This window comes from Carlito syrichta, unplaced genomic scaffold (genome assembly GCF_000164805.1).
Source record: "Carlito syrichta isolate Samal-C Ts95f unplaced genomic scaffold, Tarsius_syrichta-2.0.1 Scaffold303579, whole genome shotgun sequence".
Classification (NCBI taxonomy): Eukaryota; Metazoa; Chordata; class Mammalia; order Primates; family Tarsiidae; genus Carlito; species Carlito syrichta.
In genome coordinates, this window is record NW_007247675.1 from 254,047 (window position 1) to 267,469 (window position 13,423).

The 13,423-nt window shown below is 34.2% G+C and overlaps 1 pseudogene; it reads left to right on the forward strand.

Annotated features, from left to right (window-relative positions):
- Positions 1-12,668: 12,668 nt before the first annotated feature.
- Positions 12,669-13,423, forward strand: part of LOC103261057 — a 2,776-nt pseudogene continuing 2,021 nt past the window's right edge.

A 13,423-nucleotide genomic window follows, 5' to 3' on the forward strand; every position in this document is an offset into this window, starting at 1 on the left:
TACAGGCACGTGCTACCACACCCGGCTGATTTTTTTTATTTATTTATTGTAGAGATGAGGTATCACCAAGTTGCCCAGGCGGGTCTCAAACCTGCGGGCTCAGGCAATCCACTCACCCCAGCCTCCCAAAGCGCACGATTACAGGCTGAGCTACCGAGCCCGGCTAGGTTGGCCATTCTTTCTTACTCTGATTTCAAGTTTATTGGTTTTTGTTTATTATTCAATGTCCATAATTTTTCTTCAGTGCCTCAATCTATCCTTAAACAACATCAGTTAGTTTTTAAAATTATATAGCTAATTAAATAATTCACTGAAAATTTGTTTTTTCCTGTTTCTATTTCCCTATTTAATTTTTAAATTTGTTTATTGTGCTTGTTTTCCATTAAAACTTGATTTGTGTGTGTGTGTGTGTGTGTGTGTGTGTATGTGTTTATTGGTGTTTTCACTCTGTCACCCAGGCTGGAGTACAGTGGCACAATCATGGCTCACCATAGCCTCCAACTCTGGGGATCAGGTAATCCCTCTCCACCTCAACCTCCTGAGTAGCTGAGACTACAGGTATGCACCATCGTGCCTGGCTTAAGTTTTGCTTTTTTGTAGAGACAAGGTCTCCATATGTTGTCTAGACTTTTCTCTAGCTCCTGGCTTAATCAATCCTCCCACCTAGGCCTCTCAAAGTGCTGGGATTACATGTGTGAGCAAGAATACCTGGTCTTGAACATATTTTAACATCTGTTTCCATATGTTAATTGCATCATCTGTCATTTCCGATCTTTTTATTGTTTGGTCTATATCTTAGTAATAAGTCAAAATTTTCTACATTATAGAACCTTAGTATTTTTTTACTTTTTGTTGAACATTATGGATGCAACATTTTTGAGTATACAGATTTTGCAGTTTTTCTTAATACAGTGTTGTGTTTTATTCCATTAGTCATTAAATTTACTTGCTGACAGATCAGTTTAATGTTTTTGAATCTTGTGTTTACACACCAAGGTAGGTGTAGAATGATCTTTTAAGATCACAGTAGTCTAACTTCTAATCCAGGTCATTACATGAGTCTCTACTTAATAAACTATGATGTTCCTTAAGGTCTCTTTATTTTGACTGATTAGAATACAAATATTTTACACACTTATATGGCTTTTGCTGTTTGTACAGCTTAAAATTCCCCAGCAATAATTTCTTGCCTGGTTTTTAACCTGTGCATATATAGTTTGTATTCTGGCAGATTTCTGGAAGTCTTTATCTCTCTTCTCTCTAAACTACCTTTTTTTCTTCTTTTTTTTTTGGACCTTGTCTTATACAAATTTTCCTCTCTTTCTAATTTTTGCCTTACGAGTTCTTCAGTGTAATCCAGTCCGGTAGGTGAGGGGTGACATTTTGCTCACCAGAAATGTAAACAAAGCAGGAGCTTCTCTCATTTGGTTTTCCTTCATTAGGGGATCACAGTGATGTGTTGATTTTTTCTGTTCTTTAAAACAGTTATTTCACTGCTGTCAATCCTTTTCTTATAGTATTACGATAATAGCGGAAAACTGTGGGGGTGTGGGGGAAGGCAGGGAGGTGGGATTGGCAGTAGTGGGAATCTGCCTAGGGAAGGGGGGTACACCTCATCAACAAGGGTACCTGCACAATGAATATTTGTATACTTAACCCTGAATTGTACCCCACAATTTTAAAATAAAAAATTTAAAGATGAAAAACAAAAACAAACAGTTATTTCATATATTTTGCCATATTTATAGTGGTTTAGGGTGGGAGGGCTAGTCTGGTACCATTTACTCTACCTTGCATAAAGTAACAAGTCTCTAGAGTAAAGTTTTGAAGAACTAAGAAAAAAATGGGTCCTGTGCACAGATGAAGGGGTTAGCCTTAAGTAAGGTCCAGAAAAGTTAATCCAGAAACCTTGACCATTTACACAACTAAACATATAATTCTTTGATATAATTTTCTTCTTGTTTCAATGAAGGTCCTAACTTGATACCAATAAACCTTCTGACAACCATGCTAATGTCCTACCTCTATTGTCCTTTTCAAATCAGGTATTAAATAGTCAAAATTTGTACACTCTTACCATATGTGCTCCTTCTGCTTTTCCACTGTTATTGTCTTCACACAGGGCATCATTACTTTTTGACTAGTTTTTATAAGATTAAAATACACTGGCCGGGCTCCGTGGCTCAGTCTGTAATCCCAGCACTTTGGGAGGTTGAGGTGAGTGGATTGCCTGAATCCGTGGGTTCAAGATCCACCCAGGCAACTTGGCGAGACCTCATCTCTACAAAAAATAAAAAATTAGCCAGGTGTGGGAGCTCATGCCTGTAGTCCCCACTGCTTGGAAGGCTGAGACGGAAGGATCGCCGGAGCCCAGCAGGTCGAGGCTGCGGTGGCCGGGAGCGGCCACTGCACTCCAGGCTGGGACAAAGTGAGACTCCAACTCAAAAAAAAAAAAAGATTAAAATACACTTTAAATTTGATATTTAGATTTAAATAAACCCTAAAGTTATCACTGGTTTTAGTATTATGCTAACAGAAAAAAAATATTGCTGAGAACAATTGACATTAAAGTGATGAATTAGTCTGCTTGGGCTGCCATATCAAACACCACAGATTTGGTGTCTTAAACACAGATTCATTATCTCATGGTTCTGGAGACTAGAAGGTAAAGATCTAGGTGCTAGCCAATTATGTTTCTAAGAAAGTCTTTCTGGCCTGTAGAGTTTTGCCTTTTCACTATATCCTTATAGGAATTTTTCTCAAATCCTGTGTTGACAAAGACAGCAAACTCTCTGGGGTCTCTTTTTAAAGGACATTCACTCTAGGATACCAGAACACCACCCTCATGATCTACTTAACTTTAATTACTTTCTTGGTTGCCTCATTAGCAAATCTATACTGGGGGTAATGATTTCAACATATCAGTCTTAGGGAACTCATTCTGCCCATTAAAACCTACAACTAAAATTAAATCTGTAATGCTGTTTTTAAAAAGTGTCAATTTAAAGGCTAGTCTTAAATAATGACTTTCAACAATGGCTGCAAATATAAAAAACAAAACCTAAGGTTTCTTCCAATCTACTCTATGAAATTTCTCTACTTTTTTGTTCATTAACTGATGGCAAAAAAATTGTCTCCTTTCCCATATATTTATAATGTAATGCACTTTTCTTCCATTTTGCAAATCTACCAATTAGGCACACATATATGTATACATGCACATATAGATATAATGATACATAATATACTAATTTTACATATATATGAGGGTGTTAAGGGTATAGTTGCTACCAAAATAATTTACCCACAAGTGATTACATTATATAGGTAAATTAGTATCTTACAAATATACATTTGTAATTAAATCATTTGTGAAAATTATAAGACCATATGGTATAAAAGTAGATATCTTTTTTAATAAAATTATAATAGTATATTTTTACACAGTAAGAATTTGGACCATAAATTATAATTAGCAATTGGTGCTGATTATAAGTTCTCTTTTGCATAAAAGAATTTGATTACCAAATTTTTATTTATTCTCTTTAACATGTTGTTGAATTATTTAGTTGATAATATTATACAAATTTTAACACCTTAAAAATCATAATTACATTCATATTACTCATTTTTTAATTTATCATTTTGTAAATAACTCTTTTAAAACATGTATTCACCAAAGTTATTTTTTAAAAACTCAGGAAAAGATATCTAGCTGAAGACCAGTACATTATTTCACAGATTTGAAGAAATGAGTCATAAGTTTTGAGTAATAATTAAAAACTCTAAATTTCCACTAAAATTCTAAATTTGGTTTAAATTCCTAAAGAAATATTTTGCTTTCTACAATCAAAAGACTTCTGGAACAAAGTGTTGGGGTTTTTATTACATTTTTCCCACACCACCCAACTCTCCAATTCTTCAGAAACCAACTGCGTATCTGTAAATCAGAGGTTCCTACAACCCCCTTCTCAAGTTTGATAATTTGCTATACAGTTCACAATACTCAGGGAAATGTTTACTTGCTTAGTATAAAGGATACAAATGAACAGCCAGATGAAGAGGTATATAGGGTGAGGTTCGGTGGTGTCTTCAGAGCAGAAGCCTCTGTATCTGTGAAGTTGAGGTATACATGTAGATTTGCACACCTAGAAGCTCTTTATACCATGGTGTTTAGAGCTTTTCTGGAGGGTTCATGATACAGCCATGATTCATTAAGTCATTGGCCTTTGGTGATTTTCTCAATCTCCAGCTCCTTTTCCCTCCCTAGAGGTGAGGGGAGGGGCTGAGAATGTCAATCTTCTAATCACGTGATTAGTTTTTCTAACAACCGGTTCTTCTTTTAAAGCTGAGATTTCAGCAAATAATCTTACTAACATACAAAAATACACTCAGTTCACTCCAAAGATTTCAAAGGCTTTAGCTGCCATTGTATAAAGAACAGGCAACTAACGACCAAGATCAAATATTATAACAAAAGATGCTCCTATTATCCATAACTTCAAAAAAGTTGCAAGGTTTTAGAAGTTTAGAGCCAGGAAACAGAACCAGAGACTAACTGTAGATTTCTTGTTATGTCACATCTTCTAAGTAACAAAATAATCACATTTAAATAATCATAATAATTACCTAAATTGAAATGGAACTAAAAATGAGTATAAACATTTTTATTTGATGTGACTCTTTATTATATAGAATGCAATGTATAATTAGAACTTTTTCTTGTTTTCACTTACTGATAACAATTTTAGTTGTAAAACGTTATTTCTTGTCATGCATTTTTTTTGTACATCAAAATTGATTAGACATAAGTTTTAGTTTTAAAAGAATGGCAAATATATTTTTATCTTCGATTGCTATTAGGCAAATGTTCAATATATTTTCTTGTATAATTATTATATTTTGGTAATTTCCTTGTATTTTTTAAAATTTAATTTGTGTATTCACAACATACATGTGTTCTGGCTGTTGATGATTGCATGATAATCTCACACCTAAAATCACCTACTATTTAAAAAGAAATGGTTATCTTCTGCATACTATCATATAAAACGATTTATATACTATTCACAAAACTTTTCTAGTGTAGAAGGGCTTATACGTTGGGTTTCCTGCATTTTTTCTTCTCAGTAAATTGTGAACCGCTACTTCCATAGATGTTGCTGACCACATACCCCATTCTAGTGATGGCCATGTCTTCCAGCTCAGAATAATTGGTGAGATCCCTCCTCTATGCAGATTAGATGAGAACAAGACTAAACCCATGAACCAAAAAAATTCTAAGACTCTTGTTAGAATTTTTAAATTAATTTCACTCCTGGGTTTTATATGGTGTGAATGTGAAAGCACTGATAGACATATGGTCACAATGAAGCACGATATGGCTGACACAAAGAACCAAAGAAGAAGAAAACAAAGGAGAGAAGTAGAGACAGCACAGTTGAGCCTTAATGCCATACTTTTTGATTATTTAACTTGTTAAAAGCCTATACATTCCCTATTTTGCTTAAAATAATTTTCTGGGGTTTTGGTTTGTTTTTCCTTTATTTTTATTTATTTTGGTCAAACTGCAGTAGTATGATCATGGCTCACTGCAGCCTTGACTTTCTTGGCTCAGGTGATACTTCTGCCTAAACTTTCTGAATAGCTGTGACTAAAGGCATGCACCACCAAGTCCAGCTAATTTTTTTTTAATTTTTTAAAATTTTTTTATTTTGTAGAGTTGAAGTTTTACTATGTTGCCCAGCCTGGTCTCAAACTCCTGACTGCAAATAACCCTCCTGCCGTGGCCTTCGAAAGTACTTTTCTTTCTCTCTCCCTCCCCTCCCCTTTTTTGAGTAAAATATATTTTTATATATTTTTTAATTGTGTTTTATTTCAATAGGTTTGGGAGGCACAAATAGTATTGGTCTGGGCTTTAATTGTAACCCCCAACTGTGCACATTGTACCCAATAATTGATTTTTTTTGTCCTTCTACCTCTTCTTCTCTCCCTGTTCTGATTCTGCAGTGTCTATTATACCATCCTCTGTGTCTTTGCATATCCTTAGTTTAGCTCCCACTTGTAAGTGAGAATAAGTGGTGTTTAGTTTTCTGTTCCTGAGTTAGTTCACTTGGGGTGATATTCTTCAATCCCATCCAAGTTGCTGCAAAAGACCTACTTCATTCTTTCTAATTGCTTTTGATACTATTGTTACTGCTATTATTGATACCGTAGATATACATTTTCATTGTCCACTGATGTATTGATGGACATTTAGATTGATTCCACATCTTTGCAATTGTGAATTGTGTTGCAATGAACATGGGGGTGCAGGGGTCTTTTTTCTGTAATGACCTCTGCTCCTTTGGGTAGATACCTAAGTGGTGAAATTGCTGGATCAAATGGTGAATCTACTTTTGCTTGTTTAAGAATTAATCTCCATACCGATTTTCACACAGGTTGTATTAATTTACACTCCTACCAACAGTGTATAAGCATTCCTTCTCTGCATCCATGCCAGCATCTATTGCTTTTGATTTTTTAATTAATGACCATTCTGACTGGTATAAGGTGATATCTCATTAAGGTTTTAATTTGCATTTCCCTGATGATGAGTGATGTTAAGCATTCTTCATGTGTTTGTTTACCACTTGTCTACCTTCCTTTGAGAGATGTTTGTTCATATTGTTTGCCCATTTTTAATGGAATTATTTGATTTTTTCTGGCTGATTTGTTTGACTTCTTTATAGATTCTAGATATTAGTCCTTTTTCAGATGTATATTTTGTGGATACATTCTCCCATTCTGTAGGTTGCCTACTTGCTCTATTGATTATTTCATTTGCTGTGCAGAGGCTTTTTCTTATACCCAGAGAATTCTAAAACTTCCTCCAAAAGACTTTTGACTTGACAAATAAATTTGGTAAAGTTTCAGGATACAAAATCAACACACACGAATCAGTAGTAGTTCTACAGACAAATAATGACAAAAATGAGAATCTAATCAGCAACTCTATAGCATTTACAACAGCAACAGCAGTCACAAAGTTAAAATATCTAGGAATATATTTAACTAAGGAGATGAATGATCTCTATAAGGAGAACTAAAACCCTGATGAAAGAAATTGTACAGGACACAAATAAATGGAGCAACATCCCATACTGATGCATTGGAAGAATCAACATTGTTAAAATGACAATATTACCCAAGTAATCTACAAATTCAACACAATCAAACTGCCAGTGTCATTTTTCACAGAACTAGGAAAAAAATGAAAAATTGATATGGAAACAAAAAAGAGTCAGAATAGCTGAAGCCATATTAAGCAAAAAGAATAAAGCTGGAGACATCACATTACCTTACTTCAAATTATACTACAAGGCTGTAGTTACCAAAACAACATGATACTGGTGCAAGAGCAGACACATGGACCAATGAAACAGAATAGAGCATTCACAAATAAATCTAAATACCTACATCCAATTTGCTTTGACAAAGCAGACAAAAACATACAATGGGGAAAGGACACACTATTCAATGGTGCTGGGAAAGTTGGATATCTATATGCAGAAAAGTGAAACAATTCCTATCTCTCCACATATAAAATTAACTAAAGATGGATTAAAGACCTAAGTGTGAGACCTGAAACCACAAAAATCCTAGAAGAAAAACTAGGAAAAACTCTTCTGGTGATTGGTTTAAAAAATAAACAAGTGGGACTTAATTAAACTGAAATAGTTTTAATTGAATTATTAGTGCTTTTCTATGGAAGAGGAAATTCTTAATCAGCCATGTTAAATGATTTGTCCTAGGGTAAATGGAGTTGGAGCCAAACTCCATGTTTTCAATTAAATCTATCTCAGATTATGATTCTTATTATCAGTGTTGTATTAATATATAAATATAGTGCTATATATGTAAATGTTGAAAGAAATTCTATTAACTCCATCACGACTACTGATAAAATCAAAATATTGTTTTTAAATGCTAATATTACAGTATCTGCTATATTTTGTCTTTTTTTCCATAAAATGTTGATTAATTTTGATTAAAATACCGATTATCTTATGTGGCTAGCAATCGGGTTACATGGACTCTGAATTTAATTTCAATATATAATAGCTACTAATATATTACAGGAGGCTTTTTTTTTACTATTTTAAATTGTTTAATATTTTAATCAAATCAGAGAGAGAGAGAGAGAATGAGAATGTTATTGGTTCTGATAGCAACTGTCTTTATATGTTGATTTGACCTTTCTGCATTTCCATATCTAATATGGAATAAGGAACTTGACTGAATTACCTGTAATAAACTTTGAAGTTTCTTAAACTTTAGTGAAAGACACATGCTTACAATATAAACTATTGCCCTTTATCAGTTCTCTCAAAAACTAGACACATTTTAGTGGGGCTATAAAGAAATACTTTTAAATAAATCATTTCTAACATTTAAAAATTTGCAGAAGCAACAAAATATTGAAAATTATACATTTCCTAAAGAAAAAAAATAAAAATAAAGATCTATCTGCATTGGGCCACTGGGACCATATGTGAAAAATTAGCTGGAGCCAAACAGCAGATGCTCCCTTTAGCTAGAGCCTGCTTTCTGAGTCACAGTTCTCACAAACTCATATTTTTTTGACAGACTGATTATTAATAAGGTGAGAATTGCCATCTTTTCCAGTCTGAGTATTTCACTAATTTATTGCCCAGCACCTGCGGACATTAGGATTTGTGACTCCTCATATGGGCATTGATGATAGCTATGGATATTATTCTTTATAAATATAAGAATCAAGCATGTATTTGCAAAATTATATCCTGAGTCAAATTTCTGGAGTTTGATCAACTTTCCACATCCAAACTATGTGTTTAACAGTGTACAGTATAGCTGCTGGGGTTAATTATGTGATGGAATATATGACTGACACAAAACTGTTTACATTTTAGAAAATTAGGTGTAGTTGACGACAAATGAAGTAGGCAGAAAAAAAAGCACAAGAAAGTATGTGGAATGATATCATATTGATGTAAACTGTAGGGAAATAACAGCAACAAAATGGACCTGGTGTGAAATAGAAAATGAAGATTTAAGTAAACACACAATTAGATGTACATTGCTTACAATTGTGTTTCAAGTACCTTTGCTGAAACTGGGGAAAACATAAAAATCAAAGATTTAGCTTTGTATAATTGTTTTTTGTTTCAAAAGTATATTTAATATTCTCTACATTTCTTTTATGAATAAAATAAAATAACAAAGTATGTGATTTGAAAATAAATATCTGTCTTTATATTTTTGAAAGACATTGTAATATATTGAATTCGTTCAACAGATTTTTATTGTGAACCTACTATGTCATACACTCGACCACACATTCATGACTCAAAGATAAGTACAACATACTCTCAAGATCTCATATTCCAGAACAGTTTTCACAGTTTCAAAATTATAAATTGTGGAGTAAAATTGTATTTCTTCATTTTTTAAATAAAGATAAACAGTAGGCATTTGTAAACTGCAAAGTCAGACCTGCATTTGAGTTTAATTTACCTCTGAAATGTTAGTGGAAATGAATCATTTTAAGATTAATACTGCCTGTAAACAGAATATCTCATAGTTCCTTTTTATTCATAGATCATTGTTTCAAGAATCCAGGGAAGCTACCATTGATGCTGTGGTCCAATTGTTTCTGTGCCTTCAAAATTTATATGTTGAAATCTAATCAATGTGAGAGTATTAGGAAGTAGGGCTTTTGAGAGGTAATTCCATCATGATGGTGGAGTCTTCATGAATAGGGTCAGGTCCTTTGTAAAGGACTAAAGAGACAGGCATTCTCTTTTATCATCATGTGAGGACACAAGTAGCAGTCACCATCTACAAATCAATAAAGGAGCCCTCATCACAAACTAAATCTGCCAGGCTCTGGATCTTAGGCTTGAGAAGTGTGAAAAATCATTTTCCAATTTTTATAAACTGCTCAGTTTATCATGTTTTGTTATGACAACCTGAAGGGACTAAGAGAATGTGAAAGGCACACAAGAAGCTTACAATTAATCTGAGAAAGAAAGACACTGTGTTCATGGAGTTGCAAGATACACATTAGCAGTTTCATGATATAATAAAAAGTCAAGTACTTATCTGGTGGTATTTGGGGAGGGAAGTACATAAGACATTTTATTCATAATAATTTGAAAGATAGTTATAGGAGACATGAACATCATCATATCCTTATTACTGTGAAATATTATATAAGTAATGTGAGATGGGTTCTGTGTATTTTTTTAGCAAGACTCTCAGAGATGTTTGAATAACTGACATTTGTTCTAATTCTGCAAGTCCAAGTTCATAAATGTGGACCTGAATATTGTAGCCTGGGGTGTCTAAAGGGTATTTAGAAAGTTATTCTTTGAAATAATTTTTATACCTAAATTTAGACAAAATAATTGTACAAGTTGAAGTGTATTGACAGGCTATATTCACCATGTAGACGTTACATGTTAAATTTGTGCTTCTCTCTTTTCCTCTAATGGTTATGGTTTCTTGAATAATTAGAAAATAAGGAACTGAAGATAGTGGCAATAGTTAGAATTGATTTGAGAAGATGAAGATTTTCCTGAATGGGGTGCTTTAGTCTTGTTTATAATTTATGTGTTTTATTTTTCCTTTTCCTCACCTCTTTAGAGATATTTTCTTCTCACTGAAAGTTGCATCCTACCTTGACTCCATTATCCTTCCTCTTTATTGTATTCAGCTGTTTATTTATTTACATAATTATCTTTTAAAAGAAAATGTTGTTAACCTCAATTGACTTGCAAAGGAAATCATGTTGACAACCTTCTTATGTATTTCAGACACTGTTGCAATAAGCAGATCCTCTCTCACTTTATATAAAATAAGAATAACATGGTACACTTGCATAGTTCAAACTTATTTAGTGTATTGCACTATCTGCATTTTATATTGGCCTTTGCTCAGGTTTTTCAATTTTTTAGTGAAGGTCACCCTTTTTGTCTGAGATTATCCTGGAACAAATTGTGACTTAAGTATTTGTCATAAATACCAAATATTTCTAAAAAAATTCTTTATAATTAATAGTCTGAAATATATTCTTAATAAAATGTCATGACACGGTAATTTCTTTAGTGTTCTCAAAGTCTTTGTTAGGATGGTTTATCATAAATGAGCATCACTTTGTCATTTGTTTATTTGTTTGAGTTGCAGTCTCATCCTGTCACCCAGATTGAAGTGCAGTGGCATGATCGTGGCTACCTCAGCCTAAATCTGCTAGGTTCAGATGATCCTTCTGCCTCCGCCTTCCAAGTCGTTGGAGCTACAGTCATGTGCCACCTCATTCGGCTAATTTTTTAATTTATTGTAGAGATGAGATCCTGCCAAGTTGCCCAGGCTGGTTTTGAACCCTTGGCCTCAGGCAATCCTCTCGCTTCAGTTTTCCAGAATGTTGAGATTACAGGCATGAGCCACCACGTCTGACTTATCCTTTTAATATATTGTATTATTTTTTATTGATTTTAGAATGTAAACCTCCCTTGCATTAAATCCATTAAATCTTACCAACTTTATTCAGTTCATGGTTAGATAGTATCTTGGACATTCCCAACATTTTCAACATTTCTACAAACATTCAATACATAAAATATACACAAATGCAATAATCAACAGCATGCATGCCACAACCTTTATACAGAAATATAAAATTTATATTTTATCTCTCACTTTTATATCACACACTGTCTCATGGAAAAAACATTTCTTAGTGATTTTCAAATCATTTTATAGAATGTAGTCCTTTACTAGGCTGAAGAGACTCGTGAAATTTCCAGATATTTCCAGATATAGTGTAAGACAATGAAAAATATAATGATTTAGGGTATGAAATTTCTTTTTATTCTAAACAGGACACTGAATCTCTAACATTTTTATACTGCTGACATGAAGAAGAATTTTTTAAAGTGCCAAGGTAGCATATTTATTATTTTAAATTAATAAAAGTTGCAATATAAGTCAATAGAGTATTAAGTGTCCCAGTTTCACTTTTTATATGATGCCTCTTATTCTGTATTTAATTGTAACTTAGATATTTATTTTGTTTGCTTTGAATAGCATCATTATTATTTCAGAAAAAAGTATTATATAAAATAAGGCGTTGTTAGGTTTATACTATAAAAAGAAGAAAACAATCATTTTCTTTGGTGTTGAAAGATTCTGAAATAGATCAGTGTTGCAATATTATAAACTATAATGTGGCTCAAAATATAAATATTAGGAAAATTGAATTTGCAAGATAAATTAGTGTAATATTGCTGAATTAATTGAGCACGGAAATGAACTAATGCAATTGTCGACTTGATGACCACCAGCCCTGTGGACTTGTGAAACGATAAAGTGCTTGAGAACCAAGAATCCCTGGATGGGGAATCCGCTTGCCTAGGGTGTCCAGGGACACACCCCCAGATACTTCACTCATTCCCCCCTGGAGGTGGGGGCACCGACCCCTGAGCTGCCTTCTTTCCAGACTCCCTGAGCTGGGCCTGTTGAGGCACTGAAGAAATGCAGTTGGTGTCGGCCTCCACGAGCTGCCCTGCGCCGGGGCCTGGGTAGACCCAGGTCTGGGTCTCCATGCTCGAGGAAGTTCTGGGGCTGGGGAGGTCCAAGAAAGTGGGATGCAGACTCCGGGAACTGGCGGGGCTGGGGTGTCTGTACGTGCTTCAGGAAAAGATGAGGCGGGCTTGTGATGGACTTGGGATACCAACGTCTTAGAAGCTGTGGATGTCAAGTTTCTATAGCAGTATAATCACTACAAATCCAATGTGGAGATTTTCAAATTGCAACCAAATAAATCCAGCAAAGAACTAGCAGATCTAGTGATGTTTATGGCCCAGGTTGGTCACTCCTCCTCGGAACATCCAGGTAACCTTCTTCAAGATCTGAAAGATCTTCTCTCCTGCAATCACACTGTCTTGGATCCAGGGCTTCGAATGGGAGGAGGTCTGGTTATGTTGCCTAGGCTGGGCAGGCTGTTCTTAGTGATGACAGTACTTCAAAAGTATGCCTTACACTGTGCAAGGCTTTGATCTTGTTGAGAAATAAAAATCTCATCAATCCATCAAGTTTGCTAGAGCTCTTCTTTGAACTTCTTCTTTGCCATGATATGCTCCCATGAAAGGCTTTATACATACATATCATGACTGATATCAAGAATGTAAATGCAGGGCAAAAGACATGAATAGACACTTCTCAAAAGAAGATATATGGGTGGCCAACAGACATGAAAAAGTGCTCAGCCTCATTTATCATTAGAGAAATGTAAATCAAAACCACATTGAGATACTACCTAACCCAAGTAAGAATGGCCATCATTAATAAAACAAATAACAACAGATGCTGGTGAGGATGTGGAGAAAAAGGAACACTTCTA